The sequence below is a fragment of the Photinus pyralis genome, unplaced genomic scaffold (assembly GCF_008802855.1).
Source record: "Photinus pyralis isolate 1611_PpyrPB1 unplaced genomic scaffold, Ppyr1.3 Ppyr1.4_LG6, whole genome shotgun sequence".
NCBI classification, from domain to species: domain Eukaryota; kingdom Metazoa; phylum Arthropoda; class Insecta; order Coleoptera; family Lampyridae; genus Photinus; species Photinus pyralis.
The window spans coordinates 6,991,117-7,016,866 of NW_022170663.1; the positions used below are offsets into that span (position 1 = coordinate 6,991,117).

At 35.3% G+C, this 25,750-nt stretch overlaps 1 long non-coding RNA gene across 6 annotated transcripts; it reads right to left on the reverse strand.

Annotated features, from left to right (window-relative positions):
• LOC116174392 lies at positions 1-25,152 on the reverse strand. Of its 6 annotated transcripts, none has more exons than XR_004146108.1 (4): positions 25,092-25,152; positions 1,667-1,783; positions 688-834; positions 1-459 (listed from the first exon to the last, which is right to left on the reverse strand). It is a non-coding gene; the product is annotated as an uncharacterized LOC116174392 (long non-coding RNA). The 6 variants fall into 6 exon arrangements; XR_004146106.1 differs by having other exon boundaries at positions 25,087-25,145; XR_004146107.1 differs by lacking the exon at positions 25,092-25,152 and adding an exon at positions 20,635-20,717.
• Between the last annotated feature and the right edge of the window lie 598 nt (positions 25,153-25,750).

Consider the following 25,750-nt stretch of genomic DNA (forward strand, 5'->3'; position numbering starts at 1 on the left):
TTGCGTTTATTGTATCCATGGTAACTAAGGCAGCCGATACCAATCAATAAAAATGACTGACGGTAGAAACATGTCATTTCAAAATTTTAATTTTTGATATGATAAACTAGATACTTATATCCGCCCAATTTTTTTACATACTTCCATGTAACACCCTGTAGTGAGTAAAGTGAGAAAGTTGGTCTTCAATTTGCATTCATTGAAAAGGTCAGATGTCATCGGTCATTGTATACTGTATTCAAAATATCTAATACGTTCAAAAATCGCATCACCAAAACCAACCTTCTTTCCGCCCACCTTTATCCATCACATCGTTTCAAGCCGTGAAGAATCTATACCACGTCACCAGAATCCTAACTTCATGGTACACCACTATTGAGTCATAACCTTTGAATACATTATATTCAAAGGTCATAACGAAGAAGTTGATCAGAGATTGCGCCCCTTCCGCAGGATTTCCTAGAAATAAACGTTATGTTCCGTTAAACCGTCGACTTCTTTTTCCTTTGATTTGCTCGTACAATGATTTTCAAGGAGCGCCCGCAGATAATTTGTAAAGTTGATTAATAAAAAATGTACCAAAGTAATTAACTAAGATGAATTTTTAAGTGGAATCACCAATTAATCCCGAAATCTTAAGGTTTAATGCTTGTTTAGTTTGGATAGTGCAAAGGAATAAAAACTGACCTTCTGAAGAGTTTCTTCCTTGCCTTTCGCCATGGGAGCTACTGACGTCCACATCGGGCGTTGGTCGCTAAAGAGTGGGTTACCGGAACTAAGCCCTTTTTTAGCCTGCTCGATGCCAACTTTTCTCCTCACACTTGACAAGTACACCTAAAGCAAAGTATAGTATTAGTGATGCGGCCAATGATGCTTATGAACGTGACTGCACCTTTCCTTCGTTCAGCATTTCTAGCATTTTAACAATAAACAGAAAACGTGCAAATTGGAAAAATTTGACTTTGGACACCTTCCAACCATGACAACCAAGGAGGCCCTACCTACTATAACAGCCAGGAGGCCTACAGCTATACTCCAAATACTGCACGATACTATTGTTGGGAATGATCTGAAGTCTATTGTAAGAAATTTCATACACCTATGTGATGACCGAAGAAAGAATTGTCCCTGGTATTCCCCCACCTGTCGTAAAAGGCCACTAAAATGGCACCGAATGTCTCCCGGTGGCCGGTATACACTTGCATTAATTTTTAGTCAGAAAAATGAATTGTCTGAAATCGACCGGGAAAAACATTTTCTTATAGAATGTGGCCTGTAGAATCCATAATTTCAAACAGTTCCAAGATGGGCTACTAGTTCAAAAGTTACAGCCCTTTTCGAAATTGGTTTCTAGTGTATAACTTTTGATTGAGAAGTTTGATCGAAAAAGTACGAATTGTTTTGGATTCTACGCACCAAAATTAATAAGAAAAAGTGTTTTCCCGAGAAATTTTTGTGCAGTCGATTTTTGGGAAAAAACGAAGGTTTTTTTGGGTCAAAAAAAATTGTCTGAGACACACAAAACGCAAACAATAGCAAATTTTGTTAGTTCTTAAAAAATGCACTAAAAATAACTATGACGCCACCTTTTGTAGGGCACAAATCCCTACTGACTGAGTTACTATGCTATTCAAATAAAAATAGACCATTTTTAGAAATTTCCTACCTTACGTAGTCTTCCTGATTAGTGCCGAGATCCAAATAATGCGTAGGTAGCTGAAGAGTGGTCAGGGTACTCGGCAATTCATCAACCTCCCTCTCAATTCTTCAGAAGTAGGTGCACCTGAAACAAGATGACGTGCAAAACATTTTTTTTAGTGCTAAGGCGTTATTCTGAATGCAGATTTTATATGAGGTTGTCGACCAAATCTGTTTAAAGGGTTGCTTTTTGATTGACTGTTAATTAACGAGCAACAATTGTTTCCTTATTAACAATTTTCATTTGTTCTTTTAAGAAAGCGAGTAATCTTGGATACCTGCTTAAGTTTAAATTGAGCATCAATATGTAGCAGGTATTTAGTTCAGAGGTATGAAGACCTATGTAGTTATCTATCCCTAGGGCACGTTTTCTTTCGGATTTCGGATTCGTTGTGACTTAAAAAACTTCAAATTGGTACTCAGCCACCCAAAAAACAATCAAATATTTAAACACCCTTTAATGTTTCATTGCCCTCTTGTGATCGAATTGGTTTCCTCATATTACAAACTTACCCAAAATGTTTCTGCAAAACACAACACCACTCAAAACGAACCATTCGATTCGAAGATCAATACAAAAGTAGCTTTTTATCTGAGACGAAACCGTATCGTGATAACAGGTGACCCCGAGTAATGCAAAACTAGTTCGTTTATTACAATTTTATTATGAAAAGTTTGTGAGTAATCCTCACTCGCCGTGGCATATGTCACACTTTAGAATATTAGGACTATAAGAAAGTGTTTTCCCAAAAACTTTTGGAGTAGGTAGTCGATTTTTTGTGAAAATGCAAATAAATTAGCTCGAAAAAATGAATTGTTTGAAATCGATCGGGAAAAGACACGCCTACTCATATAGATTTTCGCCTGTACATTGTAGAATTTTTTTTCGAAATAGGCCCATAACTTTTATTGAAGGGGTCCAATCGAAAATATACGAAACGTTTTGGATTCTACGCTCCAAAATTTATTAGAAAAAAAGTGTTTCCCGGCCAATTTTAGAGTAGCCGATTTTAGGTGGAAATGCAAAGGTTATATAAATTAGGTCGTGCAAAAAGTAGTAATGCATTACCAGACTTTTTTAAATCAATGAAATTATACATGTTTGTGCTCCAAACAAACTAAATACCTATATACCTATTTGTTTAAGAATAGCAGTGTTTATAAAGTTAATTGCGTTATTATCACAGCTTTGCTTCTTCATTTGGGTTTTTACAAAAAATCTCGTTCTCTATACGCCCCCAATTAAAAAAATCTTGGCTAATTACGAGCTAAAAAAACATTCCAGATTGATCGCGTAGAAAACCCGCGGTTTAGATATCAATATTGCAATCCGCTGAATGTAGTTTTGAATGAGGTGCCGGCGCGGGGGGGGGGGGGGGGAATCTAGCGGTCACGTAATCTTCGCGGAATAAGACCTTGAAAAATTGTTCCGGCAGAAACAGCTGGCTTCCCGCCAAAAATATTCGCATTCATTGGTTGCGACATGTCCGAAACTCGTTTATTTTTCCTCGCGCGGTTAGACGTTCGCCGCTTTTTTTTGGGTAGTTTGGCTCGCCGCAAGAGTAAAAATGTGACCGCAAATAAAAGTAGAAAATTTCGTTATAGGTACCGTTAAATGCGCGACCTAATTGTTATTCCGTTAAGTCTTATAACAGCTGCAATTAATTTGTTTAGAGTCGCAATGAAATGAAAATGTAATTAAAGTCATGTGTTTAGAAGACAGTTAGTGGAAAATGAGAGGAGGTCATGGCGATACCTAGCTGTCTGAAAATGTACCCCCGCTCGGTTAGGGGCGTAATTTATTTTTCTAAGCAATGAAATATCATATTTCAGTTTGACCTTAATTCTTTTAGTAAAGACGTCGCAACAAAAATGTGACATAAATCAAAAATTCAATTTTTATACCGAACCTTACTTCCACAAATTACGTCACTTCCCTGTAGGTCATTATAAATCATCGAAAAGCAGTTCTTCACATGTAGGTATTTAATCCTTTTTTTCTGCTACCACAATAAAATCGACCACGAAATTCTATATCTTAATTGGAGTTTTTCAACACAAATATCCCAAACTATGCAAGTAGGTAGCAAAGGGGGATGTTGAAAATCGCCTTTATTTTAATTTTCCTGGAAATTCCTTCGGCAAAGAAATCTACTCGCATAACTTCAAACTTACTATTTGTACATGGAAAAAGGATATACCTAATCTCTATTGTATTATCTATGTGTAATTTATTAATGAAATTTTAACCAAAAACGAAAAGACTACAGTTCTCTCCTAATTTCTGAAACTCCATGCTAAATCGTGCACACTTCCCACTAAAGTTAGCTCTAATTTTGTATGTAATGTAATATCAAAAAACAAATGTTTAAACCTAAATCGTGATGTCGATCTGGATAGTTTTAACGTCGACCTCCTCTTAAATTATTCCGTAATGATTGAGTGGTGTGAATTTAAATGAAGTAGATATATCGATTCATTTGAATAATGGGTTATAAGTTTGCATCACTACTATGAGAATTTTATTTCACTGTAATGAGGACTAAAACCCAGGATGTTCAAGGATGAGCTGATCAGTTCAGTACATTACGGGAAACGAACGCAAATAAATTACTGAAAATTTGTACGTAAGCTACGAGTTGTTCAATGCTTCATATAGTTTTAGCCCAGGAAATGAAGGTTTTGTCCTGGCAATTTTTTTCAAAATGAATGAAATTTTGACCGTAGGCAGGGAATAGCCTAAGGATCAAAATCTATATCATGCCAAAAAGCGCTTTCTCCCTGGGGGTGGTTGCCACCCCACCTCAGGGGTTGTAATTTTTTAATGTAATTGTTATACAGACATAGAGAGAAGAATTAATTCTAAGCAAAAAGTGTTCTATACATTTTTTTAAAAGTTATTACTTCTCCAAGTATTCGCGACCGAAAGTATGAGTTTTTCATAGAAAAGATCAATGGTTTTAATTGGTTATTCGCGAAGAACTCGAAAAGTATGCATTTTGTAAAAAAAACCGTGGAGGAGGATAAAATCGTAGCTTTTATAATATTGATGTACAACCAATACGAACCGAGTTTTGGCTTGTTAAAATGTTAGCTCTTGTTCGTCAAACGCTAAATTAGAGAGTTTCACAGTCAAATAACGGCAAAATTATGCATTTTTCGTGAAAAATTTGTAGAATATTCTTTAAAGTATTTAAAAAACCTTGCTTCTTTTTTTTAAAAACAAACTTTAGCATAAAAGTTAAGTGAGTTATGGAGAAAATAAGGTAGATCCGTACATTTTTCAGCGAAACAATCAGCGCAAGTAACCCCCTATTACTACCCTCATTAAAATTAGTCCTTCTACTTTTCCAGTTTTCTCTAATTACGTATTATTAATACATTCTAGAAGTGCGACCAGTTTAGAAGACTTAATTTTCAAATAATTAAAGCTATAAAAGTGAAAAACGAATTTTTGCAATTTTGTGAATAACGTCCTTCTCTCCAAAATAACTACAAAACAACTGGAGATACTTAAAAAATGCTAGAACATCTAATTGTAGCTTTTTTAATTACAAACATTTTCCTCGCCGGGAATTTTGCGTACGACAAAAAGTAAGTTAGATATAGTCGTTTAAAACGTGTATTTATATGCGAGCACTACGTTGTTTTAACTCTTTAAGCTCACTCCATTTTAAAACTAAGAGTTTTAAAGGGATTTTATGTAAACAGCCTTGTAGCTCTTGTAAAAACCTACCAAATGCACTGTTTATCATGAAAAATAAAGAAGTTATGATTAAAAATAAACTGATCAGAATTTTATTCGGAAAATGACCGGTATATATTTCGTATACTACACATTAGAAACTTACATACACACTTACATCCATGCCATACACCCGCATACTATGTAATTCATATACAGGGCAATTCAAAAAGAATATTACCACTTTGAAATCTGAATTTTAATGAAAGAAACAAAATAGAACCATGGGTTATATCAAAATGAAGAGTAATAAAGTAAGTTTTTTTCCACTAGAAAATAGGTTCACTGGTGTTGAATATAACCCCACTCGAGAGATATCGATAGCGGCTGCCCGGAACTTTTACCTTTGCACAAATATACAAACACTCTTTCTCTATGAAATGTTTAATGTTTATATGAACGTTTGATACCCCATCCATCAGGAGGTCGAACACCATACTTTGTCCGAAATGCACACTGAGCAATTGTGTCAATAATAAATTATTCACTTTTTTTTTGTTAAACCGCAGTAAGGGTTAATTTTTAAGGGTGGAAATATTCAGAAAGAATGGTCCAAAGCCTCTAACAATCATTACTCAACTCATCTGAACCAAATTTTACTCACCTTAAGCTTTAGTATGTAGTTTAATGGGCTTGGCAAAAAGGGGTAGTTTTCACTCCTAAAAAATGAAGAGCGCCCATCGGCATAATATAGATTTTGAAGTGGAGGGTAAGTTTAACCTCTTTTGTTTATAATTATTAAATTTTTGTTAAATTGACTATTGACTTTATTGGTACCGCTGGAAAGCATTTTTCAGTAGCTTTCCAACTATGTGTCACAAGTATGGGGTTGCCATTTAGGATTTTTGAAGAGGAGGGGCTGGGGGTTAAGGGGGGTAGGGGGGTTGTCACTCATAACGTCATTCTGGTTCCCTCTTGATACCCCCGAAACGGTTTTGCGCGATTTTCAATATCTTTTTTAGTTTGGAAAATATGGCCGACTGCAAGTTTTAAAATTGACACCCTGTATATCAATGCAGTATAGTACAAACTTGCCATGTTTATGTTCTATCTGGGCTGTTGTTATGGCGCCTTTATGGCACGATAAATGTAAATGTGCTGTAATGAAAACCGCCCCATAATATAATGAAGGGAACAATTTCCGAAACAAGAACAACTGGTCTTCAATTTTTGTGGTTCATAGCACAAATTTATTTAAACAATTATCACATCCGATCAAACTACGGCCCCATAGATTTCTAAATTTATATGATAACGATTTTCACAGGTGCGGAAATTTTCCAATTCCAACACGACATTCGCCTGATGCTTTACGAAAATAGTTTATTTGGCTAGCCGTCAAACCTACAGTGGAATTATCAAAAGCATAGGTAGATTAAACAATTATCAAAGTCCTCGTGTGGGATCGAAGAGAGATCAGCGCATTTTTGTCTGGCAGATCAGTATTGTATTAGCCACCATCAAAAAGATCTTATCGCAAGCTAACACAATCCCTTTGTCGGTACCCCCTTCCGACGTCCCGTTCACCCACAATTCGCATTTAGATGAATTTTGCTAAAAACTATCCACAAAATAGTTCTCAATTTTTGGGGCACTTCTCATAGCTCTATTAGCCACACGAGAAAGAGAGATCGCGATTCGAGCTTTCAGAAACAAAATTCGCAGAGGAAGATACCTTTTGGGCGCCCTAAGTCAACTACCCCTCGCAGACGTGCGCCTTGTAAAATGAGGTTAATTTTGTACCCAGGAAAAAAACAAATTTTCGCCACGCAGTTGTTGTGTCCGTTTACAAGATCTTTCCAACGGCACCATTTTGAAAACAATCTGAAATGTGGTGGCCCCCGCCAAGATCTTACTGATGGTGGAGTAAAACTTCAAACGCAAATTAGGGATGCACGGGACGTCGGACGCGAGTACCGACGAAGGGAATGTGGTAGCTTCCACAAGATCTTTGACAATTTTTTACTAACGACATGCTGAAATAAAAAATTTTCACTGTAATACTACTAGTGCTTGCTATTTCCGGAAACTTTTCGAGCTCACACATATTTGAACTTTCGCAAAATATTCGTGAGCAAGAAAAAAATTCTATTCAAGCACTGTGGTATTCGGTAAGAAAATTTCACACCATAGTGACCCTCAACGAAAAAGTGACGTTTTATGTCAAAACATTATTACCTTTTTACGTCAAAAAATTGACGATAAATTCCTTGGTTGCCATGGAAATGTGACACGAAATCCGCATTTCATTGGTCGACAAAATTGCTGGTTTAAATTTTCGTTGAGATTTGTCACCTAAAGTATGTAAGACACAAGATTATCAATTTTTGTATGAACAGTTTTTTAACAGAGCTGCTAGATTCAAGAAGGTGCCGACAACAAACAATTCTTTATGTTTATCTATTATAGGTACATCGTCCAAATTGTACATAATTTTTATGTAATCGATATTATTAAATTGCTTTTTGATAAGTAGGTAACAATACACCTACATCAAATGTATGAAAAAAATGTATGAAACGGGTCTAAAAAATTAAAACGTTGTTACTCCTCAATATTACATTTATTGATGTACAATATTTTTTTAATTATCGGTCAATTATCGTTGGTACTAATAGACGAATAAATGGACGGCATTGAGATTCTTTTGTTACTGGTCTAATAGGGTCATAAACCATTGTATATAAGTATAATGGTCATTAGGTGTTAATATTTTCCAGGTAAAAGTGCTACCTGAGTTGCCTATCGTCATTGTATGGAAGGTATTGCATTTCTTCCGTCGCTATATTTTATATAAACTTTTGAGTAAAAATTACGGGTTATTTCATAATTTGAAGCAGTTCGTAATATATTTTTTTAATCCACTTAGTTACTAAATAAATTGTGCGGATTTACTTTTTAAATATTTTTTTTACTAAGGCCAATATTCGCGTTCTTAGTAAATTCAAGATTATCGTTTATACACGACTTAAATAATTTTATCAAAAAAATAAATCGCTACATTTAATGACTTTCTATATCTCTATCAATTTCCGATAAGACCTCTAGTTAGAATTAATATTTGGGCTTCAAAAATTACTCAAAAGTTTCGTCTTTTATTGCAAATTTCAGTGACCATTGTGTGTTGCCTATCCTCTATCCCTAGCCCCCTTAATATAATAGTGTAAACCACAGGAGTGTTCCCGTTAATTAAAAAAATAAAAGGGTCTTTGGGTGGAACGATTTTTCCCGATCCCGTACCTTTTTGCACATACTATTAGAGTAAGATCTGTTCTAATTGTAAAATTTAACGTAATTTCGATTTCCATTGCTTTAATACAATGAAATAGCGATTGACGCCTAATCATAAAATTATTTTCTGGTGGTCACCCCGACTAAAAGATATTTTATATATTCGCCATTTGATTTACTAGGGGTGTTTCGAGGTTTTTCCCTAATTTTTGTCTCTCCTACTTGATTGTGGAGCTTACAAAACTTGAAACTGAGGTTCGAATAGTAAAATTGACCTTATTTTCGTTGTTGGTATTTAATCGTCCTCTACTTAGGATTTGCTACAGTTGTAACCAATAAATGCCGATTCATCTATCGCTAAATCAACTTTTCATTTAGTGAATAGGTACATCAAAACCATCTTGTAACCGCCAACATTCCTTTGTAAGACATAAACTGTGTTAAACTTACCTACAGGAGTAAGGTGCAATGACACTTAAGACGTGGTTCGCGTTGCGGAAGTCGCACTACTAATACAATTGAATATACATTTCAAGTTTAACGTCCAATCTTATCAAATTTCGACAATTTAAAGTATCGCCAATACCCGAAGGTCGTCAACTTAATACGGCTACTTTTGTGAATGTATATTTGGATTACCAATATTTTAGCTGTCTGATATAATTTTTCCTGCACGACTAATCATTCTGAAATTAATTTCGTCATTTTGTAGGCATTAGTAGCAAAAAAGGGTTCGATTCGATAACAGGAAGGATTAAGTGGGCAAATAAGGCTATACCCCTTCCGGAAATCATTTTCTTGGCAGTTTGAGTGGAAAATATCTTAGATATTGAGAACAATGGTGAAAATACAGTTTAGCTTAGTTAGGTACTTAATATCTTTCATGCGATCGTGGATATAGAGAAAGCAAAACTGCATGAAATTCAAGTGGTCCATGCGCTCATCTTTCTAAATCAACTTGCTTTTCCTAATTCCAACAGAATTGTTGCCATCATATATTGATTTTTACTGCAAATGAAAATAGGAAATTGTGTTATTTTGTCCACAATAAATTGCTTGCGTAAGGACGGGTGAAATTCAAAATTTCATAACGGGTTTTCAGTAACAGCGTTTTTTTAATGCACCCTAGGCCACTATCCACTGTGTATAATGAATAAAAATTCATAGTAGGTAAGTACGAGTATATTCAATGAGAAAAACACAAATTCCAGAAAAATTTTAAGTTTTTATTGAAAAAACTGGGATACGTGCAGTGAAATAATTCCCATGCTCTTACTGCTTTCTTTCTTGTTTTTTCCTCAACATTAAAGAAATAATATTCCGTATATCGAACTGAATTACATTCATGCAAATAAGACAGAAAATTCGTTTTGAGCATTGATCAACAACGAGGAATTGCTATGATTTCAAATACAGAAAGAAATGCTCGATAACCGAGAAAACTTTGGAAACGGACTCATTTCTTAAAGCTGCTAGCATACACACCATTACAAATAATTAAAAAAAATTGATTATAAGTTTAGTTTTAGTTTAGTTTAGTTTTATTTATCCCCATACCGATTACAAAGTAATATTGGGTTGTCACAGCATCAGATAAGGTATAATTACACCAACACATCACATTACCTTTCCATAAATGTTGCAGTTATATCAAACTTCTGCCTTCAAATTCCGGTGCAACTCTGATAGTAATTGAAGTGAAGTACCACCTTACACTTACTAAAAACACGATTTTCATATACGTATAGTTCATCCAAGTGGTAGGGAAAGCACAATTGCCCGTCAAAAATTGCCACATACCCTTAGTCTATACAGGACATGCGTTTAGAAGGGCCTCAATTACAATGCGAACAAAGGAGTTGACGTCTTAGCATTAAAAAGGCACGGAGGATGGACATTCTCCAATGTCGCGGAAAGCAGAAGAATCTATTGAAAATAAGGTGAAATTTGCGCGAAAAGTTTTGCACATTGGAAATGCTATCGTGGTTGCCAGGACATCACAAATTTCAGGTCCTAGTAAAAGTTCAGTTTCCAGTAGTTTTAAAGATAGTATTTCAAGGGTCAATTCTCCCCAAAAATTGCATAATGAAGTGACCAAAAATTCAATTACACTTTAATTGAAAAAAAAACCAAATTGTTCTAAAACATTCAACATGAAATAGCTAAAATGTTTGCCCTCTATTACTCGTACTTAACTGCATAATATTCTATTCACGTAAGGATTGGAGATCTAACAGGTCTAGGGCGGTAAGTATGACTTACAACCCTCCTTCTTACCTTGTAAGATAACAATTTTTGATCTTTCATAACGAATTTGAGAAAACTCCTTCAAAACTTGCAGTTATTCTTACTGCAATTATAGCGACTATTATGTCAAATACATTTTAAAAAATTAAAAATAATAAATGTTTTAGCCACCCCCATCTCAATTATCACACATGCGCCATCTAGATGTCGAAATATCGAACGGCAGCGCGGCGGTCTTTGTTATCTCAAATTAAAATTCTCTATATATTTAGCAGATTGGCATAGAAAACGTAAGGTGTATTTATTGCCCGAGGGGCTCATTTAAATGAACTTTTGGAGAACAATAATTTCGGAGGCAGTTTTGCGTAGGCACATAGGAGGGGTCCGGGGTCGGTTTCATATGCATATCTCCCCCTTTTTTCTAGATTTAGGTCATCTGATACGGGCGGCCCTGCCGATGCGTTGTAAAACAATGAAAGGAATAAATTTGCAATTCTTTCTAATTATTTAAACTTATACGACGCATTACCTTCACTTTACCGTTCGCTTACAGTTACACGTTTGGTTCATACGGAACGAAGAAGTTGTGAGATTTCTAGAAAGTTCACCGTCTTGTTTGTATACAATAACGTCATTAAGTATTCAACTGTGGAAGAATGGCGCTACCTACGTTTTCGAAATTATTCCTATAATTGACTTGGATCGTCGGAAGCACGTCTCTGCGTAAAGGGGATGATTTAGGGCACAAAGATGGGGGAAAAAGTAAATTGTTAATTATCGGCAGAACAGAGGTCACACTTTATGTATAAATTGCGGTCAAACAGCCAAAGGTAACTAGCTTATGTAACTCAGAGTGTCAGTGTGTCACGGCAGTACAACGAGTTGCTTAGCAACAGGCGCGTTTAGCCCAGCCTATTTTGGGCATTATTGATCCGACCCCTTTTTTACCTTCACGGGGTTGTAATGGCTGTAGTAATATCCAACGTAACCTTGACAGAGTGTGACGAAGGTGTTTTTCTAGACTGATCTGTAAACAACTTATTTCGCACGGAACGCCCCTAATTCCAATTTGTAAAGAGGATCCCCTCAAGCAAGTTTTTTGCGACATAATTTTAATACAGACAGTCGAAAGCGGGGGGAAATGGTAAGATTGTGTTCAGAATTCCAGTCAGTGGTTGATTTACATCACCCCCAAATGCCAAACCCACGAAGTTACGGACTGGATTCATTTTGCATGTTATACACCCCAATTTCATAGAGTTAAAATTGTTGTCTTTCATCTCCAGTTTCGAGTGGAGTATTAGGGGCTTCTGAAGTTGAAGGGTCAAACCGTTCAAGCTCAAAAACCAAGGTTATATAAAGTCGTTAGTTTCATCCCCTTGTTATACCTACGTTTCTGTTAGAACAAATGAATCATTTTGAACCTGTGGTTAATTAAAATACTCATTTTCTTCCCCTTTTCCGTAAACCATAGCTTGAGGTTAAAACGGATTGTTTTTTGGATAGAGAAAAAAATAGTTTACTGGTGGTTATGCAAATAAACTCTAAATACTTCCTTCACTGTCCCAATGTCTTTGGGAATGTATGTGAAATGCCTCCTCCTCGTTTAGTTTAATCTTATACGATTCAAACAGCTTGTGTCCACATTTTAAGCCATGGGCGTGAGGAGGACTTGCAGGGGCTGAGTATTCTTGGCATAATGTGGTCTTTTAAACGAAACGAAATCTACTAAAGGAGGAAAAGCTTGAAAATCTACGGCGAAAAATGATTAAAAACAGACTGGATTTGTTGCAGTAAGTGAAACAAGATGGGAGAGGCAGGGACAGAAAAATTGTGCTGGTGTAGTTCTTTATAGGGGTAAAAACGAGGAAAAAAGGAGTAGGGTTTTTAAAAGCAAGGAACTTTCCAGGTGATTTCTGACTGTGAGAGAGTGATGGCTCTAAAGGTTAACGCTGTGCCAAATGGTACGTTACTGATTCAAGGGTACATGCCAACCACTGACTATGAGGGTGGGTATACGCAAGGATAGAAAATATAATCGAGGAAGAAGGAGATGGTTGTTGTAAAATCGTAATGGGCCCCTGGAAGAATTGAAGGTATGGAAATGAGGATGTGGAGAAATATGCTTGAAATAACGTCATCTGACAGGATTAGGAACGAATAGGAGAAGGAAGATCTTCGTATACTTAACACAATTTTGAGAAGGAAAATAATATGGCTTGATCATGTGCTAAGAGAGAATAATTAGTTTGCTGAAGGACGTGATCAAAGGAGTCGTGCAGGGTTCAAGCAAGAGAGAAAGAAGACGAGTGAAGATGGTGCACGATGTGAAAGAGGAGAGAGGATACGCGGATATGAAAAGAAAGGCAATGGGATAGAGAAGAATGAAGATGATAAAATAAAACCTGCGTATATCGAAAAACAAAAAGTAAAAAAAAGACCGTTGTATCAGTCGAAATTCTGATTGATTAGACATAATCAAATATTGAAATGGATATACATGGTGTTACTTTAAGCGATGGAAATTTGGTTAAATGAGAGCAAAGTTGCGAATTTTCGTGCTGAATAATAATCTGAAAAAAAATTTTAAATATCTTAAATAGTTTTGAATATATCGCAAAAAACGAATATTTCTGATTTTCCTTTTTAATTTTTTCATGGCTCTTTGCAACGATATTTCACACATGGTGGCTTAGTATCACATTTTTCTTAAAATTACAATTAGTTTACTATGAAAAAATCAGAAATTTTCGTTTTTTTGCAATATTTTCAAAACTACTAAAGATATTTTAAATTTCCTTTCAGATTATTATTCAGCACGAAAATTCGCAACTTTCTCCCCATTTAACCAATTCCCTATCTCTTAAGGTAAGCGAGATCCCCATAGTGCCATTGGAAGAATGGACACCGTGTATTGGTTTTAAGCTACTAGTAATAACCTATAAACCAGGTAAGTATATAGCAGAGTATCAATAACATAGTAATAATTTGCAATAAAATGATGTTTACTATATGAAAAAGCATTGGAATTTGGACCCTTAATTTACGGACAACCCTCGTATATATTCTTGAAAAAAGGAGAGTGGGGACATTGTTCCCACGCGTTCCCGCCCCACTACACCACGACAATAAAAAATAACCCGTAAGTTTTTCTTCAAGAGCTTAAAGTTCAGGCTGTTTTTTAGATAGATCACCGCATGCACGACTACTTTTTGATTTTTTCGAATTTTACGAAGATTAATTTAAGAACACCCAGATACAAAGTTTCGCGTAAATCATGATTTTTGTAAAAACATATCTAGAACTGTAAAAATTATTTAATATACTTAATGGGAACTAGCAAGAAAGGTAGAGTTTTTAAAAATGAGGCGCAGTATGAATTTCTTGAGACTGTAATTATGTCAAGTAAATAAACGGAGAATACTACAACTGTAGAACTATGGTGGGTGCAAATTAAAATTTTAGAATTTTGGAAATTGGTTGCAGTTCGAAATTGGCATGCTTTAAAATTTTCTCTCTTGGTGGAAAATAATAATTCTAAAATGTACCTATCAAAAACTACCTATTGAACTAGTCCAGTTGCCGAAAATTAAACTTTTCGCATATTTAAGCTTCTATTTGATCGCAGGTTTGCAGATTACCTAATCTTGAAAAAGCGGAGGCTTCCACGGCCAGGGTCATTAATATGGGAGCGAGTTCCGGGATAGGACCGTGTCAATGTTGAACGAAAAGTGGGCGAAACGTCGACTTATCGCTCAACATTGGCACGGTCCTATCGCTTACCTAATCTTGCTTTTCAACATCCACCTCAAAATATAGAAGTAGGTATTCTGTGTGCAATTAGAACTATATAGTAACAGAAATTAAGTGATTTTTGAACTGTGACTAGGTACTTTTTCCAAAACTATAGAATTTTTATGTGTGCAAGTAGAACTATTATAAAAATTTCCACGGACCACGATATTTTTCCCATTTAGTTGAGTTATTTTACATTGGGCACCAAGATAAGAAATGCGAATACCATAGACCAAGTAGGTATTTGGTCTATGGCGAATACATTTGTTAAAATTTAGGGTTATTGAATGTGTATAGGTTTCAATTTTATACGACTTTCCGTTATATTGGTAGTCTCTTCGTTATTTTAAATGGGATGCGCCAGTTTTCATTTACATATTTTATTAATCTATGCAAAATTTGGGTTACATATTGCACAAGGTACCGTAGGACTAAAGTGGAACGTTTTTTAGACGGAAAATAATAGTTATTTATGCAACCAGTTGAGAAAAGCACTATTTTTCGTAACGAGCGGAGTTCTGCGGAAACGCGACAAAGGGTTTCGCAAAAAAACGCGAGTTACGAACGGTAACCACCCTAACATGGCCATCTTCACCAGAGTCCAGAGTGAAGAGCAATCACGCGTCCTAAAGACCACTGTGAAGGTGGTTTGCAATCATCTTTAATAAGAACTAAAGATTTGAGCTCAATCGGGTTACACGGTTAGGCTGCTGTAAAGTATTCAAATATTCTACATGCCACCACTCCAAAATTCAGCATGTAGCCGTTGTAGAAATTGCCAGCGATTGGAGATGTTTAATTTTAATTGAGATATGTCAGAGTTAAAAAATTAGCAGATGTTAATGATGAAACGTCATTAGGATCGGTAGGTACTGTAATCGTATCAAAGGTTACGTACTGAGAGTAGGTATGGGACCGACAAGAAATCCAAATTCCAATTTTTTAGGGACAAATTATCCAAATAATTTGAATCGTTTTCGTCAAGATATCCAATTTTTATCGACAAATTATCCAGATCCAAATAAAGCGACAAAATATCCAACCAATTTGGAAACTCCGATTTGAATATCTTATCGGTGGCGCGACAAGATATCCAAATATCGATTTTTTTTAAACAAGAAATCCAAATTTTTTGGACAAAATATCCAAAAATGTCGGAAATTTTTTGACAAAATATCTAAACTTTTTTAGACAAACAGAGGCATTCCTTTCCTTTATTATACCATACTGATACCTTCGCCTTAATATCATATTACCACTTTTTGAATTGTTTTTAAAGAGAATCCGTTAGCGGTTAGTACACAGTTTATACAATGTATCTGATAATCTGTAGCTACTTACCGAAATATGAAATTATTAAACTACGCTATTAAACGCTGTATAAAAACATACTGAATGCTAATTGCTATGCCGTGTTTTAACACTGACTGAAACTAAAATGCTGATACGGAATTTTTCGTACCACACAAGGTTCATGCCTGATTAAAATTATAATCAATAAGTACTTTTTAAGCTCAGCACTTTGACAAGCACAAAGCTCTCACGCTGAAAACAACTGCTGTTAAAAACGTATAGGTAGGTAATGATCAAAGAAAAAGCGGCGAAAAATTGGATATCTTGTTGAAAACTTTCCAGACTTTTTTGACTTCTTGTCTAAAAAAGTTTGGATATCTTGTCAAAAAATTTCCGAACTTTTTGGATATTTTGTCCAAAAAATTTGGATTTCTTGTCTAAAAAAATTCGATATTTGGATATCTTGCCGCGCCACCGACAAGTCATCCAAATCGGAGTTTCCAAATTGGTTGCATATTCTGTCGCTTTATTTGGATTTGGATAATTTATCGATAAAAATTGGATATCTTGACGAAAACAATCCAAATTATGTGGACTATTCAATTCATCTAACATTTGTCACATTTCAACCAGTGAAATGTCTGGATTTCAAATTGCTGCGCCAATGGGAACGAATTATAGTGATAATTGCACGTGTGGTATTTCAGCGATAATTTCACGTGTGGTATTTCAGCGACAATTCAACTCATGTATAAAAAATCGCATAAGCCGCAGTGCAATTGTCACTTTGACAGCGGCAAAAGTTACCTGCAACTTTTCCAGCGACAAATGCACTAGTGGTTTTTTCACTTATTCATTTTCGAACCAATTATCGCATTATCCTTTCCCATATGACTAGTTTGACGTCTGTCAATAATTGATTAATTTGGTGAATTTCTTGTTCGTTAAATTGTCCTGCCGAATTACACTCGAGGGTTGTATTTAAACCGAGTAAATTTGGGTTGTGGCAATTCAAATCTGTTTCCTTTTAGCAATTGGACTCGAAAAACTGTCAACCTAAAAATGCTCCACCTGCGGTGTCGCATTTTTATTAGTTGACAGTTTTTCTCGTCTAATTGCTAGGCAACAGATTTTCATTACCTAAACAACCCAAATTTACTCGGTAAAATACAAACCTCTTGTGCAATTATAAGTGACAATTGCACGTGTGGTATTTTAGCGATAATTTCACGTGTGGTATTTCAGCGACAATTCAATGCGATTATTCAATGACATTTGTCAAACTTCCACCAGTGAAATGTCGCGAAATTTTGTCGTATTAACCGGAACATTCTTCTTAGTTTGTTAATCAATTTCGACAACCGACTTATCACCACATCTTTTAATTTAATCACTCATAACGAATTAGCTTGGAGCACAAAAGTTCGAATAGAATCAATAGCAAAATGAAAAGCAACTTCCGTAATTTATTTTGACGTTTATTGTTGTCATGGAAATACATTCGCGTGGGTAATTATGCTTAATTTTTCTTTTGATTCATTGAATAGTCCTCCGAATACCATTCGTAGTCGAAGTATTTGTAGATTATTTTTGAGCTGCTGCTAGCATTCGTGACAGCACCTCAAAAATATTCGACAATACTTCGACTACTTATGGTATTATATATGATAATTTGTCCCTAAAAAGTTGGAATTTGGATTTCTTGTCGATCCCCTGAGAGTATGTAGATGTAATGAATGTAATTAGATTCACCAACAGTACGGTTCTGCATAAATCTAAGTTCGATTCCCCAATCGAGGGACTTTTTAAAGGAGCGACTTAGGGAGCGATTTAGATTTGGCACCAATCAGATAAGTATGAATTGTGTTACGGGTCTATTGAATTTTCAAGAAAATGACAGTAAGCAGATGCTTCACAAAATCGATGAAGATCGAGGAATATTAAAATTAGATATACCAATTGCAGTTCTTATTTTAGCTGCCTCCAAACTTTAACAATGCCATTTACTGGCACTTCATCCCAGTTGGTTCTAGACTCCCAGAGACGTTGGATTAAATATTTTGCTAGTAGCATAATTGGACTTAAAAATCCAAGGGCGTCAAGTATATTTTGGCAATGTCGGACAATATGTTCCGTTTCGTGCAGTGTTCATCATTTATTTTGCATTTAAATGAAAAGTAGTTTTTATCAGGCTGTCTATAATCCTCAGGGATTTCCGAAAGTAAAGTTTGGTTTGTTAGCCCATTTTCGCAATTCAAACCCACCACATTTGAGAAGTGCAATTAATTGTTTTTGAACCTCAAGAGCATTAGCGAGCGAACTGCGAGAAGTTGGCAACTTTTTGGAAGCAGGATTGATCAAACTGCTTCCTGCCTGTGCTGCTATAATCCTGATTCATCCTGCTTCTTAGTGCAAGTCAGCAACATCAACATTTCCTAAGATATTAATATTTGTTGCTAACTTCTAACCAAGTGCACTAATGTAAAGATGGCGAACTCTTGGTTAGATCCACTACCGAATGTGCATAAATGAAGAGTAAGCGTTATACAAGCAAGTTTTTAAGCAAACGAGTTTCCAAAATTAAAAATCTTGGATGAGCCAACGTATTTCCTAAATAGTCCAGTCAAATTATCATACTACCTTGCATCAGATGTGTCATTTCTATTTATTTTTTTAAATTGTTAGGCTAAGTATGGATGTCAAAAATCCAAGTTTTCGATATCCAAAGACCTGTGCGAGAAACGCAGCACTCGAAAATACACCATTTTTTCTATTATTTTTAGGTTTTGGTTAGTTTTAGTTCTGAAGGACAGACTTTAAAGCAATTACTGTCGTATACTTTTTTAAACTAGATAAAATTTGTGACAATTCAAGCCCTTAACCGGCTCTGTAAGTCTAATAGTTTTGGAGATACAGCGTTTCAAAAATACGTAAATTCTTCAGTTTTAATCAAATTTGCCTTTTTTTCGCATAAAAACGTCATGAACATTTTTATTATTCTGTTCGTTTGGGGGGACTTTGTGGTGAGGAGTCTCCATAAATCCGCACAGAAAGAGGTAGAATGTTGATATCCTCTGGATCCCCAGCATCTCCCATGGTAAGAAAGTTGTCATCTTCTTCTTCAGCAAGATCCACTACCTGTTGTATGGATTGCGAAATCGGTGAATTTTTTCCTTTTGCCTGACCTTGCTCGACCATTCAAAAGGGACACCGAATATAGAACATCTGTGACAGTAGCAGAAAGCTTACTCACAACACTATGATTTGAATGAATAACGCATCATATATAAACATGGATATTTTTCCACTAAAAGACAAAAATCAATATTTAATTTGCTTTCATTATCCGCAATTTTTAGCACTTCTTCAACAAGTTTATTACGACTCACGACTTACGACAATTCATCGTGCATATTTTGTAAGTTTACTTTTTGCGAAGAAAAAACGCAAATTTTGATAAAACTTGTAAAACTAATAAATTGACCAATAGTTGAAGCGCCGTATCTCGGAAACTTGCGGAGATCATTAAGGGCTTAAATTGTTAGAAATTTTGTCTAGTTCAAAAAAGTATACGACAATAATTGCATTAAAATGGGTTCTTCAGGAGTAAAACTTACAAAAACCAAAAAAATGGTAAGAAAAATGCAATATTTTCAAGTGCTGTGTCGCTCGCACAGGTCTTTCAATGTCGAAAACTTGGATTTTTCACATCCATATTGATCCTAACAATTTAAAAGAAAAATTAGAGATGACATATCTGATGCACGGAATGCCCATTTTTTTATCTAATTTGACTGTACTAAAATAAGGTTCAGAATGTTTAATGTGTACGAAACACGGTTTCCCGATAAATCAGTTCGCATTGTGCAATTTTTGTAAAGTCTCAGTTAGAGGGCCTTCATTCATATTATGAGTGCAATAAGTTTGTACCCTTTGAGTAGTCTCACGAGAATTATGAATTTTTCTCAGCAAAACCAATCCGAAGACGATATTCAAACCCTGTTTGTCGACCTTCTTTATGAACGTGGGCAGAAACTTCTGCTCCGATGAGCAAATCAATTGATTTAGCAGCGTGGAAACTCTCATCTGCCAATTCAAAATTATAAGTGTTTCCAATTTTGAGCATTGATGTTAAAAGGCGGTAAATCCTGATACAATTGTTAAATAAAGATCGCGTCAAATGAAAAAAACAGGTCCATTCGCCTGAAACCTCTAAGTTTTCTACTGATGCTGTTGCCATATTGCCAAATACAAATTCATTAGAAATGTACGTAATAAATAAGGATAGGATGTAGTGATAAAGAATTTACAAATAGCCCGCTACAATATTACGATAACGCGCACCTGATGATTAGGTTAATAATCTGTCATAAGGTTAACAATGAACGGTACTTACACTATACGAAAATTTGTTCACTAAATGAAATTGCTATTCAAGATGGTTAGATACGTGTGAAAATAAAACAAATAGCTTGCTTTTTCCAAAAAAATCAAATAATCCTGCGTTCGAAGGACCGAAGAATAATATTTTATAAAGGGCTGTAATGTGTTTGTTGCCCCAACATGTGTAATTTATGAATTATAACAATCAAACGACATCAATTATAATTGGGTTTGGCACCTACCTTATGTTAGATGTTGGAAATAGGACCCCGCAATCTTGTCACAATTAGCATTTGCAAACACCGTCTGCCCGCGCCAATTTTTGTCTACATACTACTCAAAATTTTCTGATTTAGTTCTTGCGCACAACGCGCGCGGAGACACGTCACGGATTTTGGTACCAATTGACTCATAACCGAATCGTTTGGATTAAAAGATAAATTCATTTTAAATGTAACGAAAAGAGAGAAAAATTCGATTTTAATAGCCTTTATGGCTGAACAAGATTACAAACATGAATTAATTTTTAATTTCTGGTCGAATGACACCAATACCAAGTCTGTTAAGTGGTGTAGTTCCGGAGCCTTTGTGACTTACACAGACAGACAGACATAAAGGGTGCAATAGTTCACTTTTTATTTTTTGAAAGTGAAAGTGCACTAAAAAATAGTTATTGCATCAACAAAAACCATAAGAAAATGCATGCACATAGGGACCCAACTTCCATTTTAATGTGGGCCCTTCAAAGAAAGGCAAATTCAATGCGGAATAAGTCAAAAATTGAATTGCACATGTCCATACTCAACTTGCAATGCGATTTTTCTTAAGTTTGAACTGTAGGTTTTTGGAATAAAGTAATTTGAAGCACCACAAATAATAAAAGTGCACGTTTACCATTCGACATAAGAACTAATAAAGTAAAAGTGATTTGCATTTACAATATACAAATCCGGCAAATTTTTCTCGCGCCAAGACTACAAAAAGACACACAGTCAGTGTCAGCGGAAACTATAATTTTTAAGTGATATGGTGACATTAATAGTGATGTTCTTTCCTAAACTATAAAGAAGTCGCAGACTCGCAGTCCAAATTTCTAACGATCGGTCGCTGTAAACAAAAATTTATTGTTCACACGGACAGAAGGTCGGCAAATAATAAAACTATAAAGGATCTAGTAGTCTCTTGCTACAAAATACCATCCCACAAACGTGATTCGTGACCATGTCTTAAAGGTTGCTTTATACTACGCTACTACGAGTTGCTAAAACAGAGTACTTGTGCCAGTAAATAGGATTGATTTCTGTTCACTCGACTCACACTGGCACTTGAGTACTGCATTAACAATTTACACGATACTGGTAGTATTCGATTTTAGCCACTCGTACGAGTTACTAGCGAAAGCAGCCTTTAGTCCCGGTCCGTCTCCGGCTTTCACCCACAAAATATCGGTCCGGGACTCTGGGTTCGAGCCCGGGTCCGGGTTTCACCTAAACTCTCTTTCGGTATTCACTTCTATTGGATTTTTATATATAGGTAGGTACATAATACCAAAGAGTATCTGTATATTCGTTATATACTCTTTGATAATACAATATGCGAGTGAAAGTTCGAATGCTACAGGGCGAGATGCGTAGATCTATTACAAAGATTTTGTAACCCATTTCGTAGTAATTTAATGTGTGTCAAAATCCAAAAGAAACGATTTAAAAACATAACAAAAAGGAAGTTCTAATTATCAAACAGATTTGTTTCCTTTGGCGTTACTTAAGAGCGAGAGGTTAGTCGGTGCCGAAGAATAGATTCGACCTAAAAACCCGGAAAAATTCGAAAAGAATCTATACATTTTTAAGGAAACGCGGGAAGGCACAAGAAAACCAAGACGATTCTAGGTATTTTGAGAACATTTTGGTGAAAGTTCAGGCGCTCCGAAAAACCACTATTACCTACTATTAAAAGAGCACTCAATCATATGTTGTAGGCCTTCGTCCATTGCCTGGACAAGAATTGATGCTGTAAGTAGTTTCCTCATGTCCAAAGACTCCTGGGAAGAAGCTGGACGAGCATACGAATATCCAAAATCTAAACAGCACTTACTTCTTGTGCATGATGCAGTATTCTGGAACTACTTTAAGCTCATATGTACCTTCGACATTAAAATTATATTCCATGTTCGATATAAAACGTGGTTGTATCTTGTACGATTGTAGCATACCAATAATATGTCCAAAAAATAACTCAGTTATAGTTTCCTTTTTCCCTTGAAAGAGGAAGTCTCATTATATTTAAATATAGCCCACGTAGCGTGTACGTGTCAATACAACGAATAACACATCATCATTGAACAATTAAGTCTCAATGCAGAGTTCAAACTATCACTTTTTAGTATTAATTGTCATATGTACTTACGAATTTAACCTCGTGCAGCAACATTATTAATGAGTGAAACTCAAATTTGACCTTCAATCTTCACTGCAGAACTTCAGCTTCAAACTATTGATTAAAGATTCAACTACAAAGGTTCCCAGGTTTCCCGGTTTAAAATTTTAAGCTCTGATCCTGGAATTTAAAAAATCAAACTCTACGGTCTCAAGATTCATGTGATTCACTTTCGTAAAAGAGGATACAAGTCAATCTTCAAATTCCCTACTATTCATACTCGAGTTCTAATTAATTCGAGATTTAAATTTTCAAAATGAAATCGTTAAGCAATTTAACAGCTGAGTACTTTCAACTGCGGTAGTATAGTAACTTTCAATCGGAATGAGATCATAAATATAAAAAATATTACAGGATCTTATTACCATTTTCATCCGAAGGTAAGTTGACTTCTATTTCGTTTTTTTTGGAGCTTTAGATAAAAGTTTCTGAGAAAGTGAAACAGGTAGGTTTTTGGAAATTTGTACTTAGGAGTTACTCTAAAGGCCGAAACGATGTAAAAAATTTTGGCACTTTCCGAAATATTTTTTTAATTCTACGTGAAATTTCAGTTCGATTGATACTCACACGTCGACAGTGGCGTAACTACAATGCCTCAAAGGTACGCAATGAGGACGGGCCCCGACTTAAAAGGGGCCCCGGCAAGAAATGTACAAACATTTAATTCGTTTATAAAAAATTCTGAAAGGAATTGAAAAAAAACGAAGCTGCATGCTTCCTTTTACAGTTTACAGTTACAGTCCGAAGAAAATTCTGAATCATTGTTCACGGAGGGTAAATGTAGGTGAACAATCTCCTTGCCCATTTGTGAAGTATAACATTCTGAAGTCTCTTACATAAAGTACATGAAATACTTTGTTAATTAGCGGGACCTTCTCCAATCCAGAAGGTATCTGGAGGCCTTGGATACGGTAACCTTAGACTGAAGTTGTATTTCGAGATGAATGCCGCTAAGTAACTTTAACACTCCAGCACATACCTCGTGCACGGAGTAACAGACATTTAAAAAAGGGCAGATATATACACAACGAATTGAAGTCGCTAATGAAACTAAACGAGTTTAAACATCGAAGGAACTGGCCAATATTAAACAAATCAAATCAATACAAGTCACAATAAAACGAAGTTACAATTAAAATTAAGTACATTATTACCTTTTGTTATGGCACAAATACTACACAAACCTTGACAATTAAAGTTCGAACAAAATCAACTGGATTCTGACTGAACGCAGTGATGCTAAATTTTACAACGGACCTGTGAACCAATGAATTCCAAAATGCAAAATCAGCAAAGCTAAATCAAGACACTATTTTCTACATAATACAGATTAACAGGGTTTAAAAATTGCTGATATAAGGAAAGGGTCCCCAAATGTTTTTGAAGACGGGCCTCTAAAATGGAGTTACGCCACACTGACGTCGATATCTACAATTTATGGTTTTTAAGTTATTTGGACGTTTAAAAAAATGGCGGACGCGGACGGTTTTGTTTTGTAGGTGTAATTGCTTTATATATAAACAAAGAGTATATACTCTTTGATATAAATAAATATAATTAAATGTATTTAACGTTTGTTTTACAATAAAAGTTAAAGTATTATGTTTTGTTTTGATTTTTACAACTCGAAATCAAAATAGGGGATTTTCTCCTTTTGGCCCTATCTATACCTTTTTCAAATATTTCGCATTCGGATAGGACCAGAAGAAACATAGCGATAAACAAAGGGATACCTGCGCCAAAAACCACTTGTAACCATTTCGATTTTTCCCATTGCTCTCGACATGAACAGAAAAATTGACAAGTTTAAAAATGATTTCTCAATCCGTCCCAAAAAATATGTTATCAATGGTTGTTTGTGAAAAAATTCTTCGACCTATAAATATAGTACGAAATCAAGGCCTATTCTACATGAATATTTAAAGATTAATTTCCCAATAGGACAATGAACACTAATTTCAGATATGAAAGCTCTGATTATGGAAATCCGTTCTTGTATTCTCGGCCATGACAAAACCTTTGCATAAAAGTCACAAAGCAGGCGCAAATTTTAGGACTGTTGAGGATGTACCTAGCTTTCGATTGAAATATTTTGGATTAAAAAAATGTTCTGTTAGGCCATTTCCACTTATGTATTTGTATAAAAATTTGGCTGATCTATCCATATCTAATTAAATTTTTAATTTCGTAAACTTAAAAGAAAAACATTCATCATTTACCAGCGGAAAATACAGTACAATGAAAATAGGTAAACTTACCTTACCTTCAAGACGAAAAAGAAACTAGAACGTAACGTGTGGTTCACGCGGCGTAAATCATACTACTGATAACGATTCACGGAGAAATGCATAGTTTAATGCACTTACATCTTATCGAAACATTTCTGCAAGTTTCTATCAACTTGTAACGATACTTGAAGGTCGTCAACTACTACCCAATACGGATTAAATAGGCGAATTACTCTTCAATTTTTATTAACGTATTGGAGTAGCAATTTTTTTTAAGTGTATGATTTAATTATTTCACCTGAAGCATTTTTAAATCAATTTCGACATTTACCAGGTGGCCCATCTAAAGTTTGCACCCCCAGCTTTCATTGGGTGGTGTGTTTGATTTTTTTTAAAACCTCTTTTATTTATCATTGAGCTTTATTTCCATCACTACCTATAAAAAATGCTTCTGAAATACTGGCGCGCTGACTATCGGTTGTAAATTTAGTATATTTGAAATGTTCTAATTGCTTCCAGAAGAAAAGCGATTATACTATTGAACGTTATTTGACAACTGTATCCTCTCGAAATTGAACTTTCTGCAAGGTTCAGTTCAAGAGTTAACATGGTTCAAAGTTAGTGGATCAATCTACAAGATTAAAAGGTTTGGGTTCGCGAGTCATGGGTCAAGCCAAATTGGTCGTCCTGTTGG